We start from the raw sequence: 6,000 nt of genomic DNA on the forward strand, positions 1-6,000 counted from the left end.
AATGATTATCTCCAACACGGCCTTTGACACCAAGGCTCTTATCTTAGAAATGTTCCTTAATTGAAAGAAACAGTTTTTAATAAGTTGCTTCGAGTGTTTCCCCAGAGATCTGAGGGATGCTCTGCTCAGGGGCAATGACTAAAGTTTCAGTCTTGGCTGAGTTCAGTATTAAAAAGTTATCATTTAGCCACTTCTTGATCTTACTCAAACAGTTGATTAAAGATGACAATTTATATAACTCAGTAGGCTTAAAAGAACAGTATAACTGAATGTCATCTGCATACAAGTGATAAGAGACATCCTGAAACTGACTAATTATTTGTGCTAGAGGAAGTATATACAGAAGGAAAATAATTGGTCCCAGGAAAGAACCCTGAGGAACACCACTCGACAAACCTAGAGTATCTGACATGATCGGATTTATAAAAACACTAAAACTTTTTTTTTTACGAAACCCTGACTAATATTTGTCAAAAATATCATTTATCTCTAAGAAAGTAGTAAGCTGCTCTGCTACCACTTTCTCTAGAATCTTAGCCATGAAAGGGAGTTTAGACATAGGCCTATAATTTATGGGTTGCAATGGGTCTAAACTGGGCTTTTTAAGAACATGTTCAACAATAGCATGTTTAAAAAAGTCAGGAACCACACCAGTTAAAAGAGAAGTATTGATCATTTCTACAACACAGGGGCCAATACTATCAAAAACCTGCTTAAACCGCGAAGTTGGGAGAACATCACTATGGCCATAAGAGGGCTTCAACTTATCTAGCAGAGTGGTAACATCGTGTAATGTCACTAGTTTAAAGGAGAAACACGAATGGGAAAGAGCAAAAGTGCAAGCCTTGAGGTAAAATGCTAGCTCTGATATCCTTAATTTTCTCAACAAAGAAGTCAAGGAATACATTACTTTTTGGCAGAGAGAGCACCGCAATTGGAGAAACAGATGGCGAAACAATAGAATTAATGGTATCAAACAAGAATTTGGGGTTTTACTTATTAGAGGATATTAGCTGAGAGAAGTAGTTAGTTCTAGCACTTTTCAGGAGTTCATTTAGAGAAGCAGTTAATTCCCTAAGATAAAGCCTGTGAACTTCAAGTTTAGTTGTTTTCCATAAGCGCTCTATTTTCCGACGTTTACTTCTACAGCTCTGAATAGATGCATTTATCCACGGACAGGGCTTTTTAATAGAGACAGTGTTTGATTTCATAGGAGCCACTTCATCTAAAATTGCTAAACATTGGCTGTTAAAAGACTCAGCAACATCCTGGTTAATAACTCTCCTTTGAGCCTTAATTCTTAGAGGCGGGGGGTCCCGAGGGAAGTTCAGGTTAAAGAAAACACAACTATGATCACTCACATGTACATCCTCCACACACACATTTACTATCTCAAGACCTAATGAGAAAACAAGGTCTAGGGTGTGCCCCTTTAAGTGTGTAGGTCCTGAGACATGTTGGGTAAAATTAAAAAGAGTCAGTAATGGATAGGAGATCTGTCGCTGCAATACATGACATATCATCAATATGAAGATTAAAATCTCCAATAATTAAAACTTTCTCCAGCTTGATCATAGAGGTTAAAAAGTCAGTAAAATCAGTGAGGAAGATACCTGCAGGACCAGGAGGGTGGTAAATTAACACACAATGAAATATGTTAACAGAACCAACCTTAATCATCTGTGACTCAAAAGAGGAGAAGGTTTCAGAGTGGATTTCTCTGCATAAAAATCTGTCACCCTTACGAAAATTAACCATGGTTTTACTACAAATAAAACCAAAAAACCATGGTTACTATGGCTAAACCATGGTAACCACAAATTAACCATGGTTTAACCATGGTATTTGTAGTAAATCTGTGGTTATACAAATGGTAGTCAACACGCCAAAAAACCATGGTTTACTACAGTTTTACTATAATAAAACCATGGTTATTTTTCGTAAGCCTGCAGAGCAGAGCTCATTTAAATGAACAGCTTCCATATCCTTTTGCCACGTTTCTGTAAGGAACATAAAATCCATCTTTTCCATGGTGAAAAGATCGTTGATGCATGCGCCTTATTAGTGAGGGAACGAGCATTGAGCAGCGCTAAACGGAGCGATGATGGCAGACGGGTCTCCTTATTAGCAAGTTGTAGTGGCCGCAAACACCTGGTACAGTCACGTGGTCTCCAGCGGTGTCGTGCGGCCAATCGCTGGTCAGGGAGGTCGGCCACAAACTGCAGTTTCCTAACAGCGTCTCCACCACCGCCCCACGATGACCAAAGGGGATCGAAGCGAAGCTTGGGCACCCCCGGGTGCCGTCAGAATGAGAGTCCAAACAGCTGATCAAAACATTACAGTAATGCACAGACTCCAGTCCATCAATAATAAATTGTGAGGCAAAAAGCTGCAAGTTCATAATAAAATCAAGAAGTTTTTCATTTCAAACCATTGCTTCAGACAAAATTTGAGTCTATGACATAATGACACTTCTTCCAATGAAAAGTTGTCTAGTCTAAATCAGGAGAGAAATATGCACAGATCAAGTGCAGTTTACAAGCAAAAACCGCTCTAAACAAAAATGACAACATGAGATTAACCTTAATTATGGATTTATTTACTACAAACATGCATTTGTTCACTTCACAAGACATTACCTGATGGACTGGAGTAGTGTGGATTGTTGTGATGTTTTTATCAGCTTTTTGGACTCATTCTGATGGCACCCATTCACTGCAGAGCATTCATTGATGAGCAAGTGATTTAATACTACATTTCTACAAATCCCATGAAGAAGCTAACTCATCTACATCTTGGATCGTCTGAGATTTAGATTTTTGGGTTACCTATTTCTTTAATGGTAGTATACATTTACAAAAATTTGCTTTAACAATAATTATTATCACACTACATTTTTTTTTTAAATTATACATACAGTATACATTAGTTATACATTAGTGCACAGAAGGGAGTTAAACAAAATACTAGTCATGAATTATAAGTACAAAACAGGGATTTGTTTAAAACAAATTAAAAGGTTGGAGGATTTAGATATTTATGATTCTTGGTTCTCGTGAGACTAGCATGTTCCCAGAGCTCACGCTACACCTATGTCATCCACTGAAACACCACTCTCTAGTGAAGAAGTGTAAGAGAGTTAAATGGAAGCTAGAGATTACGGTTTATAAAGTTTTAAATATGGATATTTTTCTTACACAAATGCATTGATTAATTTCAGAAGGACTTTATTAACCCCTGGAGCTGTGTGGAGCACGTTTTATGATGGATGAATGCACTTTTTTGGGGCTTCAAAATCTCAACAGCCATTCACTGCAATTATAAACCTTAGAAGAGCCAAAACATATTTTAATATACCTCTGATTGCATTTGTATGAAGAAAAAAAAGTAATATACACCTAGAATGGCTTAACGGAGAGTAAATTATGGGGTAATTTTAATTTTGGGGAGAACTATCCCTTTAAGGGAAAGTCACACTACACTTTCTGTTCCATTGACTTCCAAGTGTCTGTAGAAATGTTGCATGCTCAAAGTCTAGTGTGTTTATGATGGTCATTCCTGTGTAACCCTTGAGTTTATTTCAAGTGCTTCATTAGAGTTAATTGTAAATCTAATTGTAGGGTATCTCCTCAAGCAGGATTCAGCACCCAGTTAAAAATGTTGCTCCTCCAACATGTCCAGGGTGTAAAGTCCAGCAAAAGTGGTCCGAATCTGAGCAACTGTTTCAGGTTTGTCAGGGAAGAAGCGTTTCAGAACCCCTGGCCGGGCCAAATCCTGCTGCACCTAGTCCCGGCTAAACGGGTACTGATGTCTGGACACTTGACAGCCATAGAGCGCTCCATCATCAGATGGGCCCTCCCAGCTCTGAAACATGCATCAGGTTATTATGAGCTTCATTCCCAGCAAACACCTAAAACTGATATATTTTTTACTATGGGAAAGATGTGTCCTTGCCTTCTCTGAGGTGTAGTTTTGGGTTAGTATCTGTTACAGAAGTAGACAATGGCGACCTCAAGACCATCTCTTCAGGTTGAATAGAAAAACAGGGCCTTTATGTACTGTGTAGATTTCTGAAGTTGGAAAAAAAATAGTCAGGTAATGGCCGAACATTGCTGTCATTTCCTAGTCTTCCACAATAAGTGTGTTACACAGATGGGAAATGTGTAAATCATAAACACTCACACAAACAGCCTCTTGCTCTCATCCAGGGATCTGGATGTCTTCTTATTACAGGAATATTTCTGTGCGTGTCACAGCACTGACCTTAACCTCTATATACAAATCATCATCCAGTAATTCAGTGATAAACCAGTGCTGTGTTTGGAGCTTTAATTTTAGCATTTAGCTCAGACTTACTGATGGACATCCGGTGTGCATGAAGCAAGACCACCAAAACAATAGCATTAATATTATTTTTATTTATTTTTATATTTATGAGTAGTCAGCTGTGGTTCATGGAAGAGGAGACGCACTGTTGATACTGTACATGTCACTACCATTCATATGTATGATTCTTTTGAAAAATTAGGATCTTGTCTATTATAAATGTGTAATACTAAAATATGTTTTTAAAGTAATTTATTCCTTTGTTGGCAAAGCTGAAATTGATCATATGCTGAGGAAACATTAGTTATTATCAATGTTGAAAACAGTTGTGCAGCTTAATATATATTTGTGGAAACTGGCATTTCTTCAGGATTTAGAAGAGAATTTATTTGAAATTACAAACTTTTGTAACATTATAAAATGACGTTTGATCAATTTCATTGGTTGGAAAGAGAGCTAGTCTCAAATGTTTAGTCTCTGCATATTTTGCAGGTAGAAAAGACCAGATTTTAACATAAAAAACACATTTCACCTGTGAAAGTGCATCTCATTTTCCTGTAGGGTACACTGTGAAAAATACATTTTCAAAATTGTAAATAAAAGATCATTAGCGTATACGTTTCACATTAAGACTTTCTATTTCAACATTTCACACTGCATTCAATGTTACTTGCCGTTTCTTTGTAAATATTTGTGAAAATTAATAGCGGTTTTTGATGTCAACTCTTTATTTCTTTCTTTGCTTGAGTGAAAGTTGTAGAAACCAGTTAATTGTGGGTTTTATAATCATCAGATGACAGTGTTTGAACCAAACAGGTAAACATTTCACAAATTAATATGACTGTTATGTTATGCCTCTTAGAAATCCACATTTGACAATAGCTTTAATGTTTCTCACACAACAGAACGATATTGGCACCAGTGTGACTGTTTTTTATTTGCATAGTGCATAAACATTATATTGACCTTTTATTAAACTTTTGTTATAATTTATAGAGGAAGCTTATATTGCCCAGCCCTATCTATATCTATACATTATAAATATGAAGAACACATGTTAGGCAAAAAACGTTAGCCTAAATGCATTGTAGGTCGCTTTGGATAAAAGCGTCTGCTAAATGCATGAATTAATTGAATTTAATTTATTTAAATATAATGCAGGAATGGGAATGGGTTCCACAAGACAACCTTTCCTGCTCCAAAAGCGAAACAAATGTTTATAGTGTTTTTTTTAGTGCTTGTGAATGTCTAAAGGACATTTCTTCCAGACACACAATACAGTGAGGTGCTCTTACTTCAGGAGAGTTTGGCGTCTCTTTGGTCCTCATCAACACCCCTATGAGACTATTCACAATAACACACTGTAGTGATGTAAATATCAGAGCAGTGTGTGCAGATGACTGGAGGACATTACAACCAGCACACAGCTCATGTAGCTGAGTTATGATTAACTTACCATTTTCACTCGATGCTAAGATTAATTATGCACAATTATCTCTTTATTTCATTAATATCTGAATCAGTATAGGTCGGTTTTTCGTGTTAACATTTGCCTCCATGTCTGAATAGACCCCTTTGCAGGTACTTTTCAACAAAATGATGCCATTATTATGTCCACGAGTCGGAGTTGCTCTGTGGGCTTCTCACACATCTGTCCTCCAGGTGGCGGTATTG

The sequence above is a fragment of the Carassius carassius genome, chromosome 37, assembly GCF_963082965.1.
Source record: "Carassius carassius chromosome 37, fCarCar2.1, whole genome shotgun sequence".
NCBI lineage: Eukaryota > Metazoa > Chordata > Actinopteri > Cypriniformes > Cyprinidae > Carassius > Carassius carassius.